Source organism: Cherax quadricarinatus, chromosome 2 (assembly GCF_038502225.1).
Source record: "Cherax quadricarinatus isolate ZL_2023a chromosome 2, ASM3850222v1, whole genome shotgun sequence".
Lineage (NCBI taxonomy): Eukaryota > Metazoa > Arthropoda > Malacostraca > Decapoda > Parastacidae > Cherax > Cherax quadricarinatus.
The window spans coordinates 13,330,632-13,354,153 of NC_091293.1; the positions used below are offsets into that span (position 1 = coordinate 13,330,632).

The following is a 23,522-nucleotide window of genomic DNA, read 5'->3' on the forward strand; positions in this document are numbered from 1 at the left end:
TCCCAGGCAGTGTCTCGCGACACTCTCACGCAGGCAGTGTCTCTTGAACACTCTCACTTTCCAAGGCAGTGTCTCGTGAACACTCTCATCACCCATGCAGTTTCTCGTGAACACTCTCACTCACCCAGGAAGTGTCTCGTGAACACTCTCACTCACGCAGGCAGTGTCTCGTGAACACTCTCATCACCCAGGCAGTGTCTCGTGAGCACTCTCACTCACCAATGCAGTGTCTCGTGAACACTCTCATCACCCAGGCAGTGTCTCGTGAACACTCTCATCACCCAGGCAGTGTCTCGTGAACACTTTTATCACACAGGCAGTGTCTCGTAAACACTTTCACTCACCAATTACTGTGTCTCGTGAACACTCTCATCACCCAGGCAGGCCCTCGTGAACACTCTCACCCAGGCAATTTCTCTTGAACACTCTCACTCACCAAGGCAGTGTCTCGTGAACACTTTCATCATCCAGGCAGTGTCTCGAGAACACTCTCATCACCCAGGCAGTTTCTCTTGAACATTCATCAGCCAGGCAGTGTCTCGTGAACACGCTCACTCACCCAGGCAGTGTCTCGTGAACACTCACTCACCCAGGCAGTGTCTCGTGAACACTCTCGTCACCCAGGCAGTGTCTCGTGAGCACTCTCACTCACACAGGCAGTGTCTCGTGAACACTTTCACTCAGCCAGGCAGTGTCTCGTGAACACTCTCATCACCCAGGCATGTTTCTCGTGAACACTCTTATCACCAAGGCAGTGTCTCGTGAACACTATCATCACCCAGGCAATGTCTCGTGAACACGCTCACTCACCCAGGCAGTGTCTCGTGAACGCTCACTCACCCAGACAGTGTCTCGTGAACAATCTCATCACGCAGGCTCACGCAGGCAGTGTCTCGTGAACGCTATCATCACCCAGGCAGTGTCTCGTGAACACTCACACTCACCCAGGCAGTGTCTTGTGAACACTCTCGTCACCCAGGCAGTGTTTCGTGAACACTCTCACTCACCCTGGCAGAGTCTCGTGAACACTCTCGTCACACAGGCAGTGTCTCGTGAGCACTCGCGTCACCCAGGCAGTGTCTCGTGAACACTCTCACTCACCTAGGCACTGTCTCGTGAACACTCTCGTCACCCACGGAATGTCTCGTGGACACTCTCACTCACCCAGGCAAAGTCTCGTCAACACTCTCACTCACCAAGGCAGTATCTCGTGAACACTCTCGTCACCCAGGCAGTGTCTCGTGAACGCTCTCGTTCCCCAGGCAGTGTCTCTTGAACACTCTCACTCACCCAAGCAGTGTCTGGTGAACACTCTCACTCACCCAGGCAGTGTATCATGAACACTATCATCACCCAGGCAGTGTCTCGTGAACACTCTCACTCACCCATGCAGTGTCTCGTGAGCACTCTCACTCACCCAAGCAGTGTATCGTGAACACAATCATCAGCCAGGCAGTGTCTCGTGAACACTCTCACTCACCCAAGCATTGTTTCGTGAAGACTCTCACTCACCCAGGCAGTGTCCCGTGAACACTCTCGTCTCCCAGGTAGTGTCTCGTGAACACTCTCGCCACCCAGGCAGTGTCTCGTGAACACTCTCGTCACCCAAGCAGTGTCTCGTGAACACTCTCACTCACAAAGGCAGTGTCTAGTGAACACTCTCAACCAGATAGTGTCTCGTGAACACTATCATCACCCAGGAATTGTCTCGTGAAGACTCTCATCACACAGGCAGAATCTCGTGAACATTCTCAACACCAAGGCAGTGTCTCGTGAACACTATCATCACCCAGGCAGGGTCTCGTGAACACGCTCACTCACCCAGGCAGTGTCTCGTGAACACTCACTCACCCAGGCAGTATCTCGTGAACACTCATTCACACAGGCAGTGTCTCGTTAACACTCTCGTCACCAAGGCAGTGTCTCGTGATTACTCTCCCTCAACCTTGCAGTGTCTCGTGAACACTCACTCACCCAGGCAGTGTCTCGTCAACGCTCTCATCACCCAGGCAGTGTCTCGTGAACACTATCATCACCCTGGCAGTGTCTCGTAAACACTCTCATTCACCCAGGCAGTGTGTTGTGAACACTCTCATCACCCTGGCTGTGTCTCGAGAACACTCTCATCACACAGGCAGTTTCTCGTGAACTCTCTCACTCACCCAGGAAGTGTCTCGTGAACACTCTCACTCACGCAGGCAGTGTCTCGTGAACATTCTCATCACCCATGCAGTGTCTCGTGAACACTCTCATCACCCAGGCAGTGTCTCTTGAACACTATCATCACCCAGGTAGTGTCTCGTGAACACTCTCACTCACCAATGCAGTGTCTCGTGAACATTCTCATCACCCAGGCAGTGCCTCGTGAACACTCTCACCCAGGCAGTTTCTCTTGAACACTCTCACTCACCAAGGCAGTGTCTCTTGAACACTTTCATCACCCAGGCAGTGTCTCGTGAACACTCACTCACCCAGGCAGTGTCTCGTGAACACTATCACTCACCTAGGCAGTGTCTCGTGAACTCTCTCGTCACCCAGGCAGAGTCTTGTGAGCACTCTCACTCACCCAGGCAGTGTGTCGTGAACACTCTCACTCACCCAGGCAGTGTCTCGTGAACACTCTCATCTTCCAGGCAGTGTCTCGTGAACACTCATATCACCCAGGCAGTGTCTCGTGAACACTCTCACTCACGAAGGCAGTATCTCGTGAACCCTCTCGTCTCCCAGGCAGTGTCTCGTGAACGCTCTCGTCACCCAGGCTGTGTCTCGTGAACACTCTCACTCACCCAGGCAGTGTCTCGTGAACACTCTCACTCACACAGGCAGTGTATCGTGAACACTATCAACACCCAGGCAGTGTCTCGTGAATACTCTCACTCACCCATGCAGTGTCTCGTGAACTCTCTCGTCCCCCAGGCAGTGTCTCGTGAACACTCTCACTCACCCAAGCATTGTCTCGTGAACACTCACTCACCTAGGCAGTGTCTCGTGAACACTCTCGTCACCCAGGCAGTGTCTCGTGAACACTCTCGCCACCCAGGCAGTGTCTCGTTAACACTCTCGTAACCAAGGCAGTGTCTCGTGATTACTCTCCCTCAACCTTGCAGTGTCTCGTGAACACTCACTCACCCAGGCAGTGTCTCGTCAACGCTCTCATCACCCAGGCAGTGTCTCGTGAACACTATCATCACCCTGGCAGTGTCTCGTAAACACTCTCATTCACCCAGGCAGTGTCTTGTGAACACTCTCATCACCCAGGCAGTGTCTCGCGACACTTTCACGCAGGCAGTGTCTCTTGAACACTCTCACTCTCCAAGGCAGTGTCTCGTGAACACTCTCATCACCCTGGCTGTGTCTCGAGAACACTCTCATCACACAGGCAGTTTCTCGTGAACTCTCTCACTCACCCAGGAAGTGTCTCGTGAACACTCTCACTCACGCAGGCAGTGTCTCGTGAACATTCTCATCACCCAGGCAGTGTCTCGTGAACACTCTCATCACCCAGGCAGTGTCTCGTGAACACTATCATCACCCAGGTAGTGTCTAGTGAACACTCTCACTCACCAATGCAGTGTCTTGTGAACATTCTCATCACCCAGGCAGTGCCTCGTGAACACTCTCACCCAGGCAGTTTCTCTTGAACACTCTCACTCACCAAGGCAGTGTCTCTTGAACACTTTCATCACCCAGGCAGTGTCTCGTGAACACTCACTCACCCAGGCAGTGTCTCGTGAACTCTCTCGTCACCCAGGCAGAGTCTTGTGAGCACTCTCACTCACCCAGGCAGTGTGTCGTGAACTCTCTCACTCACCCAGGCAGTGTCTCGTGAACACTCTCATCTTCCAGGCAGTGTCTCGTGAACACTCATATCACCCAGGCAGTGTCTCGTGAACACTCTCACTCACGAAGGCAGTATCTCGTGAACCCTCTCGTCTCCCAGGCAGTGTCTCGTGAACGCTCTCGTCACCCAGGCTGTGTCTCGTGAACACTCTCACTCACCCAGGCAGTGTCTCGTGAACACTCTCACTCACCCAGGCAGTGTATCGTGAACACTATCAACACCCAGGCAGTGTCTCGTGAATACTCTCACTCACCCATGCAGTGTCTCGTGAACTCTCTCGTCCCCCACGCAATGTCTCGTGAACACTCTCACTCACCCAAGCATTGTCTCGTGAACACTTTCGTCACCCAGGCAGTGTCTCGTGAACACTCTCGCCACCCAGGCAGTGTCTCGTGAACACTCTCGTCACCCAGGCAGTGTCTCGTGAACACTCTCACTCACCCAGGCAGTGTCTCGTGAACATTTTCGTCACCAAGGCAGTGTGTCGTGAACACTCTCACTCACCCAGGCAGTGTCTCGTGAACACTCACCCAGGCAGTGTCTCGTGAACACTCTCGTCACCCAGGCAGTGTCTCGTGAACACTCTCACTCACCCATGCAGTGTCTCGTGAACACTCTCATCGCCGAGGCAGTGTCTCGTGAACACACTCATCACCAAGTCAGTGTCTCGTGAACACTATGATCACCCATGCAGTATCTCGTAAACACGCTCACTCACCCAGGCAGTGTCTCGTGAACACTCATTCACCAAGGCAGTATCTGGTGAACACTCTCACTCACCTAGGCAGTGTCTCGTGAACACTCTCATCACCCAGGCAGTGTCTCGTCAGCACTCCTGTCACCCAGGTAGTGTCTCGTGAACACTCTCATCACCCAGGAAGTGTCTCGTGAACACTCACTCACGCAGGCAGTGTCTCGTGAAAATTCTTATCACCCAGTCACTGTCTCGGGAACACTATCATCACCCGGGCAGTGTATCGTGAACACGCTCACTCACCCAGGCAGTGTCTCGTGAACGCTCTCATCACCCAGGCAGTGTCCCGTGAGCACTCTCACTCACAAAATCAGTGTCTCGTGAACACTCTCACCCAGGCAGTTTCTTTTGAACACTCTCACTCACCAATGCAGTGTCTCGTGAACACTCTCATCACCGAGGCGGTGTCTCGTGAACACACTCACTCACCCATGCAGTGTCTCGTGAACACTATCACCCAGGCAGTGTCTCGTGAACACTCTCACTCACCCAGGCAGTGTCTCGTGAACCTTCTCGTCACCAAGGCAGTGTGTCGTGAACACTCTCACTCACCCAGGCAGTGTCTCGTGAACACTCACCCAGGCAGTGTCTCGTGAACACTCTCGTCACCCAGGCAGTGTCTCGTGAACACTCTCACTCACCCATGCAGTGTCTCGTGAACACTCTCATCGCCGAGGCAGTGTCTCGTGAACACACTCATCACCAAGTCAGTGTCTCGTGAAGACTATGATCACCCATGCAGTATCTCGTAAACACGCTCACTCACCCATGCAGTGTCTCGTGAACACTCATTCACCAAGGCAGTATCTGGTGAACACTCTCACTCACCTAGGCAGTGTCTCGTGAACACTCTCATCACCCAGGCAGTGTCTCGTCAGCACTCCTCTCACCCAGGTAGTGTCTCGTGAACACTCTCATCACCCAGGAAGTGTCTCGTGAACACTCACTCACGCAGGCAGTGTCTCGTGAAAATTCTTATCACCCAGTCACTGTCTCGGGAACACTATCATCACCCGGGCAGTGTATCGTGAACACGCTCACTCACCCAGGCAGTGTCTCGTGAACGCTCTCATCACCCAGGCAGTGTCCCGTGAGCACTCTCACTCACAAAATCAGTGTCTCGTGAACACTCTCACCCAGGCAGTTTCTTTTGAACACTCTCACTCACCAATGCAGTGTCTCGTGAACACTCTCATCACCCAGGCAGTGTCTCGTGAACACACTCACTCACCCAGGCAGTGTCTCGTGAACACTATCACCCAGGCAGTGTCTCGTGAACACTCTCACTCACCCAGGCAGTGTATTGTGAACACTATCATCACCCAGGCAGTTTCTCGTGAACACGCTCACTCACCCAGGCAGTGTCTCGTGAACACTCTCGTCACCCAGGCAGTGTCTCGTGAACATTCTCACTCACCCAGGCAGTGTCTCGTGAACACTCTCATAACCCAGGCAGTGTCTCGTGAACACACTCACTCACCTAGGCAGTGTATCGTGAACACTCTCGTCACCCCGGCATTGTCTCGTGAACACTCTCACTCACCCAGGCAGTGTCTCGTGAACACTCTCACTCACCCACTGTCTCGTGAAAACTCTCACTCACCCAAAGAGTGTCTCGTGAACACTATCATCACCTAGGCAGTGTCTTGTGAACACTCTCGTCACCCAGGCAGTGTCTCGTGAGCACTCTCACTCACCCAGGCAGTGTCTCGTGAACACTCTCTTCACCCAGACAGTGTCTCGTGAACACTCTCACTCACCCAGGCAGTGTATCGTGAACACTCTCGTCACCCCGGCAGTGTCTCGTGAACACTCTCACTCACCCAGGCAGTGTCTCGTGAACACTCTCACTCACCCATTGTCTCGTGAACACTCTCACTCACCCAGACAGTGTCTCCTGAACACTCTCATCACCTAGGCAGTGTCTCGTGAACACACACACTCACCAAGGCAGTGTCTCGTGAACACTCTCACCCAGGCAGTGTCTCGTGAACAATCTCACTCACCCAGGCAGTGTCTCGTTAACACTCTCACTCACCTAGGCACTGTCTCGTGAACACTCTCGTCACCCAGGGAATGTCTCGTGGACACTCTCACTCACCCAGGCAAAGTCTCGTCAACACTCTCACTCACCAAGGCAGTATCTCGTGAACACTCTCATCACCCATGAAGTGTCTCGTGAACACTCACTCACGCAGGCAGTGTCTCGTGAACATTCTTATCACCCAGTCAGTGTCTCGGGAACACTATCATCACCCGGGCAGTGCATCGTGAACACGCTCACTCACCCATGCAGTGTCTCGTGAACACTCACTCACCCAGGCAGTGTCTCGTGAACGCTCTCATCACCCAGGCAGTGTCCCGTGAGCACTCTCACTCACAAAATCAGTGTCTCGTGAACACTCTCACCCAGGCAGTTTCTTTTGAACACTCTCACTCACCAATGCAGTGTCTCGTGAACACTCTCATCACCCAGGCAGTGTCTCGTGAACACACTCACTCACCCAGGCACACACCCAGGCAGTGTCTCGTGAACATCACCCAGGCAGTGTCTCGTGAACACACTCACTCACCCAGGCAGTGTCTCGTGAACACTATCGCCCAGGCAGTGTCTCGTGAACACTCTCACTCACCCAGGCAGTGTATTGTGAACACTATCATCACCCAGGCAGTTTCTCGTGAACACGCTCACTCACCCAGGCAGTGTCTCGTGAACACTCTCGTCACCCAGGCAGTGTCTCGTGAACATTCTCACTCACCCAGGCAGTGTCTCGTGAACACTCTCATAACCCAGGCAGTGTCTCGTGAACACACTCACTCACCCAGGCAGTGTATCGGGAACACTCTCGTCACCCCGGCATTGTCTCGTGAACACTCTCACTCAACCAGGCAGTGTCTCGTGAACACTCTCACTCACCCATTGTCTCGTGAAAACTCTCACTCACCCAGAGAGTGTCTCGTGAACACTCTCATCACCTAGGCAGTGTCTCGTGAACACTCTCGTCACCCAGGCAGTGTCTCGTGAACACTCTCACTCACCCAGGCCTTGTCTCGTGAACACTCTCTTCACCCAGACAGTGTCTCGTGAACACTCTCACTCACCCAGGCAGTGTATCGTGAACACTCTCGTCACCCCGGCAGTGTCTCGTGAACACTCTCTCTCACCCATGCAGTGTCTCGTGAACACTCTCACTCACCCAGGCAGTGTATCGTGAACACTCTCGTCACCCCGGCAGTGTCTCGTGAACACTCTCACTCACCCATGCAGTGTCTCGTGAACACTCTCACTCACCCATTGTCTCGTGAACACTCTCACCCAGGCAGTGTCTCGTGAACAATCTCACTCACCCAGGCAGTGTCTCGTGAACACTCTCACTCACCTAGGCACTGTCTCGTGAACGCTCTCGTTCCCCAGGCAGTGTCTCGTGAACACTCTCACTCACCCAGGCAGTGTCTGGTGAACACTCTCACTCACCCAGGCAGTGTATCGTGAACACTATCATCACCCAGGCAGTGTTTCGTGAACACTCTCACTCACCCATGCAGTGTCTCGTGAGCACTCTCACTCACCCAAGCAGTGTATCGTGAACACTATCATCACCCATGCAGTGTCTCGTGAACACTCTCACTCACCCAAGCATTGTCTCGTGAAGACTCTCACTCACCCAGGCAGTGTCTCGTGAACACTCTCGCCACCCAGACAGTGTCTCGTGAACACTCTCGTCACCCAAGCAGTGTCTCGTGAACACTCTCACTCACAAAGGCAGTGTCTAGTGAACACTCTCAACCAGGTAGTGTCTCGTGAACACTCTCACTCACCCAGGCAGTGTCTCGTGAACACGCCCATCACCCAGGAAGTGTCTCCTGAACACTATCATCACCCAGGAATTGTCTCGTGAAGACTCTCATCACACAGGCAGAATCTCTTGAACATTCTCAACACCAAGGCAGTGTCTCGTGAACATTATCATCACACAGGTAGTGTCTCTTGAACACGCTCACTCACCCAGGCAGTGTCTCGTGAACACTCACTCACCAAGGCAGTATCTCGTGAACACTCATTCACACAGGCAGTGTCTCGTTAACACTCTCGTCACCAAGGCAGTGTCTCGTGAAAACTCTCCCTCAACCTTGCAGTGTCTCTTGAACACTCACGCACCCAGGCAGTGTCTCGTCAACGCTCTCATCACCCAAGCAGTGTCTCGTGAACACTATCATCACCCAGGCAGTGTCTCGTAAACACTCTCACTCACCCAGGCAGTGTCTTGTAAACACTCTCATTACCCAGGCAGTGTCTCGCGACACTTTCACGCAGGCAGTGTCTCTTGAACACTCTCACTCTCCAAGGCAGTGTCTCTTGAACACTCTCACTCTCCAAGGCAGTGTCTCGTGAACACTTTCATCACCCTGGCTGTGTCTCGAGAACACTCTCATCACACAGGCAGTTTCTCGTGAACTCTCTCACTCACCCAGGAAGTGTCTCGTGAACACTCTCACTCACGCAGGCAGTGTCTCGTGAACATTCTCATCACCCAGGCAGTGTCTCGTGAACACTCTCATCACCCAGGCAGTGTCTCGTGAACACTATCATCACCCAGGTAGTGTCTCGTGAACACTCTCACTCACCAATGCAGTGTCTCGTGAACATTCTCATCACCCAGGCAGTGCCTCGTGAACACTCTCACCCAGGCAGTTTCTCTTGAACACTCTCACTCACCAAGGCAGTGTCTCTTGAACACTTTCATCACCCAGGCAGTGTCTCGTGAACACTCACTCACCCAGGCAGTGTCTCGTGAACACTATCACTCACCTAGGCAGTGTCTCGTGAACTCTCTCGTCACCCAGGCAGAGTATTGTGAGGACTCTCACTCACCCAAGCAGTGTCTCGTGAACACTCTCATCTTCCAGGCAGTGTCTCGTGAACACTCATATCACCCAGGCAGTGTCTCGTGAGCACTCTCATCTTCCAGGCAGTGTCTCGTGAACACTCATATCACCAAGGCAGTGTCTCGTGAACACTCTCGTCACCCAGGCTGTGTCTCGTGAACACTCTCACTCACCCAGGCAGTGTCTCGTGAACACTCTCACTCACCCAGGCAGTGTATCGTGAACACTATCAACACCCAGGCAGTGTCTCGTGAACACTCTCACTCACCCATGCAGTGTCTCGTGAACTCTCTCGTCCCCCAGGCAGTGTCTCGTGAACACTCTCACTCACCTAAGCATTGTCTCGTGAACACTCACTCACCTAGGCAGTGTCTCGTGAACACTCTCGTCACCCAGGCTGTGTCTCGTGAACACTCTCACTCACCCAGGCAGTGTCTCGTGAAAACTCTCACTCACCCAGGCAGTGTATCGTGAACACTATCAACACCCAGGCAGTGTCTCGTGAACACTCACCCATGCAGTGTCTCGTGAACTCTCTCGTCCCCCAGGCAGTGTCTCGTGAACACTCTCACTCACCTAAGCATTGTCTCGTGAACACTCACTCACCTAGGCAGTGTCTCGTGAACACTCTCGTCACCCAGGCAGTGTCTCGTGAACACTCTCGCCACCCAGGCAGTGTCTCGTGAACACTCTCACTCACCCAGGCAGTGTCTCGTGAACATTCTCGTCACCAAGGCAGTGTGTCGTGAACACTCTCACTCACCCAGGCAGTGTCTCGTGAACACTCACCCAGGCAGTGTCTCGCGAACACTCTCGTCACCCAGGCAGTGTCTCGTGAACACTCTCACTCACCCATGCAGTGTCTCGTGAACACTCTCATCACCGAGGCAGTGTCTCGTGAACACACTCATCACCAAGTCAGTGTCTCGTGAACACTATGATCACCCATGCAGTATCTCGTAAACACGCTCACTCACCCAGGCAGTGTCTCGTGAACACTCATTCACCAAGGCAGTATCTGGTGAACACTCTCACTCACCTAGGCAGTGTCTCGTGAACACTCTCATCACCCAGGCAGTGTCTCGTCAGCACTCCTGTCACCCAGGTAGTGTCTCGTGAACACTCTCATCACCCAGGAAGTGTCTCGTGAACACTCACTCACGCAGGCAGTGTCTCGTGAACATTCTTATCACCCAGTCAGTGTCTCGTGAACACTATCATCACCCGGGCAGTGTATGGTGAACACGCTCACTCACCCATGCAGTGTCTCGTGAACACTCACTCACCCAGGCAGTGTCTCGTGAACGCTCTCATCACCCAGGCAGTGTCCCGTGAGCACTCTCACTCACAAAATCAGAGTCTCGTGAACACTCTCACCCAGGGAGTTTCTTTTGAACACTCTCACTCACCAAGGCAGTGTCTCGTGAACACTCTCATCACCCAGGCAGTGTCTCGTGAACGCACTCACTCACCCAGGCAGTGTCTGGAGTTTACCTGGAGAGAGTTCCGGGGGTCAACGCCCCCGCGGCCCGGTCTGAGACCAGGCCTTTTGGTGGATCAGAGCCTGATCAACCAGGCTGTTGCTGCTGGCTGCACGCAAACCAACATACGAGCCACAGCCCGGCTGATCCGGAACTGACTTTAGGTGCTTGTCCAGTGCCAGCTTGAAGACTGCCAGGGGTCTGTTGGTAATCCCCCTTATGTGTGCTGGGAGGCAGTTGAACAGTCTCGGGCCCCTGACACTTATTGTATGGTCTCTTAACGTGCTAGTGACACCCCTGCTTTTCATTGGGGGGATGGTGCATCGTCTGCCAAGTCTTTTGCTTTCGTAGTGGGTGATTTTCGTGTGCAAGTTCGGTACTAGTCCCTCTAGGATTTTCCAGGTGTATATAATCATGTATCTCTCCCTCCTGCGTTCCAGGGAATACAGGTTTAGGAACCTCAAGCGCTCCCAATAATTGAGGTGTTTTATCTCCGTTATGCGCGCCGTGAAAGTTCTCTGTACATTTTCTAGGTCGGCAATTTCACCTGCCTTGAAAGGTGCTGTTAGTGTGCAGCAATATTCCAGCCTAGATAGAACAAGTGACCTGAAGAGTGTCATCATGGGCTTGGCCTCCCTAGTTTTGAAGGTTCTCATTATCCATCCTGTCATTTTTCTAGCAGATGCGATTGATACAATGTTATGGTCCTTGAAGGTGAGATCCTCCGACATGATCACTCCCAGGTCTTTGACGTTGGTGTTTCGCTCTATTTTGTGGCCAGAATTTGTTTTGTACTCTGATGAAGATTTAATTTCCTCATGTTTACCATATCTGAGTAATTGAAATTTCTCATCGTTGAACTTCATATTGTTTTCTGCAGCCCACTGAAAGATTTGGTTGATGTCTGCCTGGAGCTTTGCAGTGTCTGCAATGGAAGACACTGTCATGCAGATTCGGGTGTCATCTGCAAAGGAAGACACGGTGCTGTGGCTGACATCCTTGTCTATGTCGGATATAAGGATGAGGAACAAGATGGGAGCGAGTACTGTGCCTTGTGGAACAGAGCTTTTCACCGTAGCTGCCTCGGACTTTACTCTGTTGACGACTACTCTCTGTGTTCTGTTAGTGAGGAAATTATAGATCCATCGACCGACTTTTCCTGTTATTCTTTTAGCACGCATTTTGTGCGCTATTACGCCATGGTCACACTTGTCGAAGGCTTTTGCAAAGTCTGTATATATTACATCTGCATTCTTTTTGTCTTCTAGTGCATTTAGGACCTTGTCGTAGTGGTCCAATAGTTGAGACAGACAGGAGCGACCTGTTCTAAACCCATGTTGCCCTGGGTTGTGTAACTGATGGGTTTCTAGATGCGTGGTGATCTTGCTTCTTAGGACCCTTTCAAAGATTTTTATGATATGGGATGTTAGTGCTATTGGTCTGTAGTTCTTTGCTGTTGCTTTACTGCCCCCTTTGTGGAGTGGGGCTATGTCTGTTGTTTTTAGTAACTGTTGGACGACCCCCGTGTCCATGCTCCCTCTCCATAGGATGGAAAAGGCTCGTGATAGGGGCTTCTTGCAGTTCTTGATGAACACAGAGTTCCATGAGTCTGGCCCTGGGGCAGAGTGCGTGGGCATGTCATTTATCGCCTGTTCGAAGTCATTTGGCGTCAGGATAACATCGGATAGGCTTGTGTTAATCAAATTTTGTGGCTCTCTCATAAAAAATTCATTTTGATCTTCGACTCTCAGTCTGGTTAGCGGCTTGCTAAAAACTGAGTCATATTGGGACTTGAGTAGCTCACTCATTTCCTTGTTGTCATCTGTGTAGGACCCATCTTGTTTAAGTAGGGGCCCAATACTGGACGTTGTTCTCGATTTTGATTTGGCATAGGAGAAGAAATACTTTGGGTTTCTTTCGATTTCATTTATGGCTTTTAGTTCTTCCCGCGATTCCTGACTCCTAAAGGATTCTTTTAGCTTAAGTTCGATGCTTGCTATTTCTCTGACCAGTGTCTCCCTACGCATTTCAGATATATTGACCTCTTTTAGCCGCTCTGTTATTCTTTTCCGTCGCCTGTAAAGGGAGCGCCTGTCTCTTTCTGTTTTACATCTACTCCTCCTTTTTCTTAGAGGAATAAGCCTTGTGCATACATCGAGTGCTACCGAGTTAATCTGTTCTAGGCATAAGTTGGGGTCTGTGTTGCTTAGTATATCTTCCCAGCTTATATCGGTTAGGACTTGGTTTACTTGGTCCCACTTTATGTTTTTGTTATTGAAGTTGAATTTGGTGAATGCTCCCTCGTGACTAGTCTCATTATGTCGGTCTGGGGCTCCGCGCATACATGACTGAACCTCAATTATGTTGTGATCTGAGTATATTGTTTTTGATATGGTGATATTTCTTATCAGATCATCATTGCTAGTGAAGATGAGGTCTAGTGTATTCTCCAGTCTAGTAGGCTCTATTATTTGCTGGTTTAAATTGAATTTTGTGCAGAGATTTAAAAGCTCGCGTGAGTGTGAGTTTTCATCAGAGCTGCCTCCTGGTGTTATTACTGCAACAATATTATTTGCTATATTCCTCCATTTTAGGTGCCTTAAGTTGAAATCCCCCAGGAGCAAGATGTTGGGTGCAGGAGCTGGAAGATTTTCCAGACAGTGGTCAATTTTTAACAGCTGTTCCTGGAATTGCTGGGATGTTGCATCCGGAGGCTTGTAGACTATCACAATGACTAGGTTTTGGTTCTCGACCTTTACTGCTAAAACTTCTACTACATCATTTGAGGCATTTAGCAGTTCTGTGCAAACAAGTGACTCTGCAATGTACAGGCCAACCCCGTGAACACTATCACCCAGGCAGTGTCTCGTGAACACTCTCACTCACCCAGGCAGTGTATTGTGAACACTATCATCACCCAGGCAGTTTCTCGTGAACACGCTCACTCACCCAGGCAGTGTCTCGTGAACACTCTCGTCACCCAGGCAGTGTCTCGTGAACACTCTCACTCACCCAGGCAGTGTCTCGTGAACACTCTCATAACCCAGGCAGTGTCTCGTGAACACACTCACTCACCCAGTCAGTGTATCGTGAACACTCTCGTCACCCCGGCATTGTCTCGTGAACACTCTCACTCACCCAGGCAGTGTCTCGTGAACACTCTCACTCACCCATTGTCTCGTGAAAACTCTCACTCACCCAGAGAGTGTCTCGTGAACACTCTCATCACCTAGGCAGTGTCTCGTGAACACTCTCGTCACCCAGGCAGTGTCTCGTGAACACTCTCACTCACCCAGGCAGTGTCTCGTGAACACTCTCTTCACCCAGACAGTGTCTCGTGAACACTCTCACTCACCCAGGCAGTGTATCGTGAACACTCTCGTCACCCCGGCAGTGTCTCGTGAACACTCTCACTCACCCAGGCAGTGTCTCGTGAACACTCTCACTCACCCATTGCCTCGTGAACACTCTCACTCACCCAGACAGTGTCTCCTGAACACTTTCATCAGCTAGGCAGTGTCTCGTGAACACACACACTCACCAAGGCAGTGTCTCGTGAACACTCTCACCCAGGCAGTGTCTCGTGAACAATCTCACTCACCCAGGCAGTGTCTCGTGAACACTCTCACTCACCCAGGCAGTGTATCGTGAACACTACCATCTCCCAGGCAGTGTCTCGTGAACACGCTCACTAACCCAGGCAGTGTCTCGTGGACACTCTCACGCAGGCAGTGTCTCTTGAACACTCTCACTCTCCAAGGCAGTGTCTCGTGAACACTCTCATCACCCAGGCAGTGTCTCGAGAACACTCTCATCACCCAGGGAGTTTCTCGTGAACATTCATCAGCCAGACAGTGTCTCGTGAACACGCTCACTCACCCAGTCAGTGTCTCGTGAACACTCACTCACCCAGGCAGTGTCTTGTGAACACTCTCACCCACCCAGGCAGTGTCTCGTGAACACTCTCGTCACCCAGGCAGTCTCTCGTGAGCACTCTCACTCTCCCAGGCAGTGTCTCGTGAACACTCTCATCGCCCAGGCAGTGTCTCGTGAGCACTCTCACTCACCTAGGCAGTGTCTCGTGAACACTCTCATCCAGGTAGTGTCTCGTGAACACAATTACCCATACAGTGTCTCGTGAACACGCTCATCACCCAGGCAGTGTCTCGTGAACACTATCATCACCCAGGAAGTGTCTCGTGAACACTCATCACCCAGGCAGTGTCTCGTGAACACTTTCGTCACAAAGGCAGTGTCTCGTGAACACTGTCATCTCCCAGGCAGTGTCTCGTGAACACGCTCACTCACCCATGCAGTGTCTCGTGAACACTCACACATGCAGTATCTCGTGAAGACGCACTCACCCAGACAGTGTCTGGATAACACTCTCGTCACGTAGGGAATGTCTCGTGAACACTCTAACTCACCAAGGCAGTGTCTCGTGAACACTCTCACTCACCCAGTCAGTGTCTCGTGGACACTCTCACTCACCCATTGTCTCGTGAACACTCTCACTCACCCATTGTCTCGTGAACACTCTCACTCACCCAGACAGTGTCTCCTGAACTCTCTCATCACCCAGGCAGTGTCTCGTGAACACACTCACTCACCCAGGCAGTGTCTCGTGAACACCATCACCCAGGCAGTGTCTCGTGAACACTCTCACTCACCCAGGCAGCGTGTCGTGAACACTATCACTCACCCAGGCAGTGTATTGTGAACTCTCTCATCACCCAGGCAGTGTCTCGTGAACACGCTCACTCACCCAGGCAGTGTCTCGTGAACAGTCTCAGTCACCCAGGCAGTGTCTCGCGAACACTCTCGTCACTCAGGCAATGTCTCGTGAACACTCTCACTCACCCAGGCAGTGTCTCGTGAACACTCTCATCACCCAGGCAGTGTCTCGTGAACACTCTTACTCACCCAGGCAGTGTCTCGTGAACACTCTCGTCACCCCGGCAGTGTCTCGTGAACACTCTCACTCACCCAGGCAGTGTCTCGTGAACACTCGCACTCACCCATTGTCTCGTGAACACTCTCACTCACCCAGACAGTGTCTCCTGAACACTCTCATCAACTAGGCAGTTTCTCGTGAACACATTCACTCACCCAGGCAGTGTCTCGTGAACACTCTCACCCAGGCAGTGTCTAGTGAACACTCTCAACCAGGTAGTGTCTCGTGAACACTCCCACTCACCCAGGCAGTGTCTCGTGAACACGCTCATCACCCAGGCAAGGTCTCGTGAACACTCTCATCACCCAGGCAGTATCTCGTGAACATTCTCATCACCCAGGCAGTGTCTCGTGAACACGCTCACTCACCCAGGCAGAGTCTCGTGAACACTCACTCACCCTTGCAGTATCTCGTGAACACTCTCACTCACCCAGGCAGTGTCTCGTTAACACTCTCGTCTCCCAGGCAGTGTCTCGTGAACACTCTCCGTCAACCATGCATTGTCTCGTGAACACTCTCACTCACCCAGTGTCTCGTGAACACTCTCACTCACCCAGTGTCTCGTGAACTCTCTCATCACTCAGGCAGTGTCTCGTGAACACTCACTCACCCAGGCAGTGTCTTGTGAACACACTCCCTCACCCAGGCAGTGTCTCGTGAACACTCATGTCACCCAGGCAGTGTCCTGTGAACATACTCATCACCCAGGCAATGTCTCACGAACACTCTCATTACATAGGTAGTGTCTCGCTAACACTCTCCTCACCCAGGCAGTGTCTCGCTAACACTCTCCTCGCCCAGGCAGTTATCGCTAACACTCTCCTCACCCAGGCAGTGTCTCGCGAACACTGTCCTCACCCATGTAGTGTCTCGTGAACACAATCATCACCCAGGCAGTATCTCTTAAACACACTCATCACCCAGGAAGTGCTTCATGAACACTCTCATCACCCCGGCAGTGTCTCGTGAACACTCTCACTCACCCAGGCAGTGTCTCGTGAACACTCGCACTCACCCATTGTCTCGTGAACACTCTCACTCACCCAGACAGTGTCTCCTGAACTCTCTCATCAACTAGGCAGTTTCTCGTGAACACACTCACTCACTCAGGCAGTGTCTCGTGAACACTCTCACCCAGGCAGTCTCGTGAACACTCTCACTCACCCAGGCAGTGTCTCGTGAACACTCTCACTCACAGAGGCAGTGTAACGTGAACACTTCCATCTCCCAGACAGTGTCTCGTGAACACTCTCACTCACCCAGGCAGTGTATCGTGAACACTTCCATCTCCCAGGCAGTGTCTCCTGAACACTCTCACTCACCCAGGCAGTGTCTAGTGAACACTCTCAACCAGGTAGTGTCTCGTGAACACTCCCACTCACCCAGGCAGTGTCTCGTGAACACGCTCATCACCCAGGCAGGGTCTCGTGAACACTCTCATCACCCAGGCAGTATCTCGTGAACATTCTCATCACCCAGGCAGTGTCTCGTGAACACGCTCACTCACCCAGGCAGAGTCTCGTGAACACTCACTCACCCTTGCAATATCTCGTGAACACTCTCACTCACCCAGGCAGTGTCTCGTTAACACTCTCGTCTCCCAGGCAGTGTCTCGTGAACACTCTCCGTCAACCATGTAGTGTCTCGTGAACACTCTCACTCACCCAGTGTCTCGTGAACACTCTCACTCACCCAGACAGTGTCTCGTGAACTCTCTCATCACTCAGGCAGTGTCTCGTGAACACTCTCACTCACCCAGGCAGTGTCTTGTGAACACACTCCCTCACCCAGGCAGTGTCTCGTGAACACTCTTGTCACCCAGGCAGTGTCCTGTGAACATACTCATCACCCAGGCAATGTCTCACGAACACTCTCATTACCTAGGCAGTGTCTCGCTAACACTCTTCTCACCCAGGCAGTGTCTCGCTAACACTCTCCTCGCCCAGGCAGTTATCTCTAACACTCTCCTCACCCAGGCATTGTCTCGCGAACACTGTCCTCACCCATGTAGTGTCTCGTGAACACAATCATCACCCATGCAGTATCTCTTAAACACACTCATCACCCAGGAAGTGCTTCATGAACACTCTCATCACCCCGGCAGTGTCTCGTGAACACTCTCACTCACCCAGGCAGTGTCTCGTGAACACTCGCACTCACCCATTGTCTCGTGAACACTCTCACTCACCCAGACAGTGTCTCGTGAACACTCTCAATATCCCAGGCAATGTCTCGTGAAGACTCTCATCACCCAGGCAGTGTCTCCTGAACACTCTCACTCACCCAGGCAGTGTCTCGTGAACACTATCATCACCCAGGTAGTGTCTCGTGAACACTCTCACTCACCCAGGCAGTGTCTCGTGAACACTCTCGTCACCTAGGCAGTGTCTCGTGAACACTCTCACTCACCCAGGCAGCGTCTCGTGAACACTCTTGTCACCCAGGCAGTGTCTCGTGAACACTCTCATCACCCAGGAAGTGTCTCGTGAACACTCACTCACGCAGGCAGTGTCTCGTGAACACTCAGCCAGGCAGTGTCTCGTGAACACTCTCACTCACCCAGGCAGTGTCTCGTGAAGACTCTCATCACCCAGGCAGTGTCTCGTGAACACTCTATTCACCCAGGTAGTGTCTCGTGAACACTATTATCACCCGGGCAGTGTCTCGTGAACACTCACTCACCCAGGCAGTGTCTCGTGAACGCTCTCTTCACCCAGGCAGTGTCTCGTGAACACTATCATCACCCAGGCAGTGTCTCGTGAACACACTCACCCAGGCAGTCTCGTGAACACTCTCATCACCCAGGCAGTGTCTCGAGAACACTCTCATCACCCAGGCAGTGTCTCGTGAACAATCTCACTCACCCAGGCAGTCTCGTGAACACTCTCATCACCCAGGCAGTGTCTCGTGAACACTCTCACCCAGGCAGTGTCTCTTGAACACTCTCACTCTCCAAGGCAGTGTCTCGTGAACACTCTCATCACCCAGGCAGTGTCTCGTGAACACTCTCATCACCAAGGCAGTGTCTCGTGAACACTATCATCACTCAGGCAGTTTCTCGTGAACACGCTCACTCACCCAGGCAGTGTCTCGTGAACACTCACTCACCCAGGCAGTGTCTCGTGAACACTCTCACTCACCCAGGCAGTGTCTCGTGAACACTCTCACTCACCCAGGCAGTGTCTCGTGAACACTCTCACTCACCCAGGCAGTCTCGTGAACACTCGTCACCCAGGCAGTGAGAGGCCTGACACCTAACCTAACTTACTTACAGTAATATTTCTTGATTTATTCCAGACGTCTTTTAATAAGACTTTAAAGTCTTCTTATTATATTCATTTGTCATCCCTCATAAGAAACGAAATCTCTGAAACTTTTATATAAGAGATGTTTATAACTAGTCTAAGGCCAATGAAGTGATGGTGCCTAAATTGACATCTGCTTTTCCACGATCTGCACATGTTTGTAACATGTTCGTGTCATGCACATACCATGTATATGTACAGATAACAGTTTATATACTCTTCTATCATCAGTTCAGCTGCTCTAAATCCAGTTATTACCTGGAAGTGAATCCTATATTATATGTACTCTAAACAGACTATATTATCCCTATAATATATTAAATAATATCCAATACACTAACTTACTTACCATAGAAATAAAAAATCAATATTTAGTTAAGTTTTCTTTAACGTCAACGAAGCAAAGAAAACGATGTTTATTTTAGGTGGAAACTAAAGTAAATATGTTGAAAGGGGAGCAAGTAAAAGAAAAAGAATGAGAAAGAGAAGAGTAAGAAGAAGAAAAGAAGAAAATAGGAAAAGAAAGGAAAGAAGAAGACGGAAAGAATTACACTAACATGGGAGCGCTAAACTTGTAGGGATCATACAGTGCCTGAGGAGGTGGAAATGGGAGACATTTAAATTCCATCCGAGGAAGGAGGAAGGCAGTTCCAGTTCCTCGAATCAAGAGCCTCTCACCTACTGGCTCATGACAGGAAGGTTCTACTGGCTCATGCTAGGCAGGTCTTACTGTCCTATGCTAGGATGGTCCTGCTGTCCCATGCCACTATCAAGCCCCGGCATTATTAGTGGCTTTGTTTGTACTTAGCAAAGGCAAACCAGAATTGTAATTACCACTGGTGGGCACAGCTAACCGAAAAGTTAGCTTCGCTAACCGCTAATCTGCTAACGCTAAACCGTTAAACAACCTAAAAAATTAGTAGAAACTAACGCTATCCGCTAACTTTTTCAAATGAATTCATATTCAGTTTAGTTTTTTGGTCTTTTAACATTTCTAGAACAGACCTGGAGAACTTCCTAATAAAATGTAAAATTTTGTTTATTTTGTAGGCCAATGAAAAGGACAGTGATAAGATAAGATTTCGCTCGGATTTTTAACCCAGGAGGGTTAGCCACCCAGGATAACCCAAGAAAGTCAGTGCGTCATCGAGGACTGTCTGTATTATTTCCACTTGGGTCCTCAATCTTGTCCCCCAGGATGCGACCCACACCTAGGTACCTATTTGCTGCTAGGTGAACAGGTGTAAGGAATAGCGTAGAAATATTCCTACCCCGCCGGGAATCGAACCCGGGCCCTCCGTGTGTGAAGCGAGAGTTTTCCCAGCAGGCCACGGGCTCACAAGTATTGCAAACAGCACTCATCTTTAATACTCGTGTATAAGTACCAGTGTTGTAAATTAACGAAGTAAAACTACTCGAATACTGTACTTAATTAACTTTTTTTCGGTATTTATTTTTAAAAAAGTACTAAAATTGCTCACTACTTTTACTTTTATTTAAGTACAGATGTCTGTTATTACTTTTTCTTCACTACAATCTGATAACGATATGTTACTTATTACATCATCAGTAATTTTTTAAACTAAACACCGAGAAAAATTACTCAAGTACAGTACGCCGGTAGTTTTACTTGGTTACTTTACAACACTGGGCAAGGTACTGTACTTCTATACTGTCATAACTTTCAATACCCACGAAAATTATGAAAATATAAAAGAAACCTATAGTAGTAGTTTAGCAAGCGCTTATAAATCATAAATACCTTATTAAATTCTCCTCCAGCTGTTTATGGCTGACCAAAATCCTCCTGCCTAGGGTGCAGCGGGATATCAACGTCTTGCTGGGGTTCAGCGTCTTGATCTGGCTGATAAAAGTGGGGGATTCCACTACATGCAGCGGTATCATGTTGCATACGAATAGGTTCACGATCTTTTTGTCCACCACAGACTGACGGACGCTAGTGCCAGCAGCAACAAACGTTTCGCCAATGGTGGTGTGGCGTGCTTTATTTGAAGGCAGCTGTGACGACTGGCTGCTGCTTCTGCTAGTGGTGCTGCCACAAGAAGATTGCCCGTGTTTTCCACGGAAAGATCCGGCCTTGATTCTCTCCTCAACTTGATGCGCTGGGTGTTTCTTTCTTCTTAACATGCAACTTCAAATTGTAGAGGCTCATCACCTGTCCCTTGATGATGGTCTCCTTGGGCTGGCACATGACGCACAGGAGGTACAAAACATTGGCGTTCTTTGTATCCCTTGACTTGAGGATAAAACAGTCATAACATTAAATGACAACGCACCACGGTGATCGCTGATATTCAAATTCAAATTCAAATTCAAAGTTTATTCTCTATAAAGATTACAATGTTGAATTTACAGAATTTGGTTGTTGTGTGGTTTACAGGTAGTTAAATAATGATTACAGAGTGTACCACTAGAGCGCCTAGCATGGCTAGGCATTTCGGGCAGACTTAGTTTAATTCTTTATTTTAAAATATTACAAATTATGAGGTAAGTTGGTATTATGGCTAAGTGACTAAATACTAGTTTGTGAGTTTAGCAATGTGAATGCTTTTGTTTTGGCACAGTACATAGTTTCAGTATTGGAGTATCATAGGATTCATTATTTTAAGATTGAGATTAATATTTCTGTTTATGGTCAAATGGGTGAGTGAAAGTGTGAACCACCAGGTGGTATTCGTGTAGTTAGTTGATGGGGTGTATCAGGGAGATAAGATGTTTTCTAAAGGTAGTTTTGAAGGTGATGAATGTGTCTGCAGTTCAAGAGTTCTCAGGTAGGGTGTTCCAGATTTTAGGGCCTTTGACATACATTGAATTTTTGTAAAGGTTTAGTCGGACACGGGGAATGTCGTAGAGATGTTTGTGTCTGGTGTTATGCCTGTGGGTTCTGTCACAACTATCAAGAAAGCGTTTTAGGTCAAGGTTGATATTGGAGTTTAAGGTCCTGTAGATGTAGATTGCACAGTAGTAAGTGTGGATGTACTGAACAGGGAGTAAATTTAGATCTATGAAGAGTGGGGGGCGTGCGTTGCCAGGGATGGGATTTAGTGATTATTCTTACTGCAGCTTTTTGTTGGATTATTGGCTTTAGGTGTGTTGCTGCAGTTGATCCCCAAGCACAAATAGCATAGGTGAGGTATGGATAAATAAGTGAGTGGTATTGTGTGAGAAGGGCATTTTGCGGCACGTAGTATCGTATCTTGGAGAGGATCCCAACTGTTTTGGATACTTTTTTGGTTATGTGTTGGATATGGGTGCTGAAATTCAGGTTGTTGTCAAGGTATAGGCCTAGGAATTTGCCCTCATTATGTCTGGTAATTAGAGTGTTGTCGATCTTAATGTTAATTTGTGCATCTCCTGCTCTGCTACCAAACATAATATAGTAGGTTTTGTCAGTGTTAAGCGTAAGTTTATTGGCTGTCATCCAAGTCGATATTTTGATCAGCTCTTCGTTAACAATGGTGTTGAGGGTGGCAAGATTAGGGTGAGAGATGACATAAGTCGTGTCGTCAGCAAAGAGAATGGGTTTCAGGTGTTGGGATACGTTTGGAAGATCATTGATGTATATGAGGAAGAGCAGGGGACCAAGGACACTTCCCTGCGGAACTCCAGTATCAAGTGGCCGTGTTGTTGATGCTGTGTCTTTAATGGTAACATAATGATACCTATTAGTAAGGTAAGATTTGAAATAAGCAAGCGCATGGCCTCTTATACCGTAATGGTCCAGTTTGTGGAGTAGGATGTCATGGTCTACTGTGTCAAAAGCTTTTCTTAGGTCAATAAAAATTCCTAGTGGATATTCCTTATTTTCCAATGCTGTGTCAAGCAGATCTAGCATTTTTATGATTGCATCATTAGTGCTTTTATTTTTCCTAAATCCAAATTGGCAGGGGTTGAGTATGTTTTGTGCTGTTATAAATGAATATAGTCTCCTGTGCACGAGTTTCTCAAAGATTTTGGATAGCAATGGTAAGTTTGATATTGGCCTATAGTTGTTTAAGTCTGTAGGGTCACCAGCTTTATGTATTGGTGTAACCCTTGCCATCTTGAGTAGTTTCGGGAAGGTGCTAGTTTCTAGTGACTTGTTAAAAAGTAATGAAATAGCATGCGAAAAGATATGGGCCGCTCGCTTGTACAGTAATGGTGGGACATTAGACAGATTCCCTGAGTTGTTTTTAAGTGACTTTATAATCTCGGTGACTTCCGAGGGCTCAGTTGGTGCAAGATAGAAGGAATTTGGGAAATTCCCATCTAGGTAGTCCCCGGCATGGGCACTGGTATG

At 49.8% G+C, this 23,522-nt stretch overlaps 1 pseudogene; it reads right to left on the minus strand.

Moving 5' to 3' along the window:
- LOC128703891 (uncharacterized) overlaps positions 1 to 21,491 on the minus strand; it is a 33,358-nt pseudogene extending 11,867 nt beyond the window's left edge.
- Between the last annotated feature and the right edge of the window lie 2,031 nt (positions 21,492 to 23,522).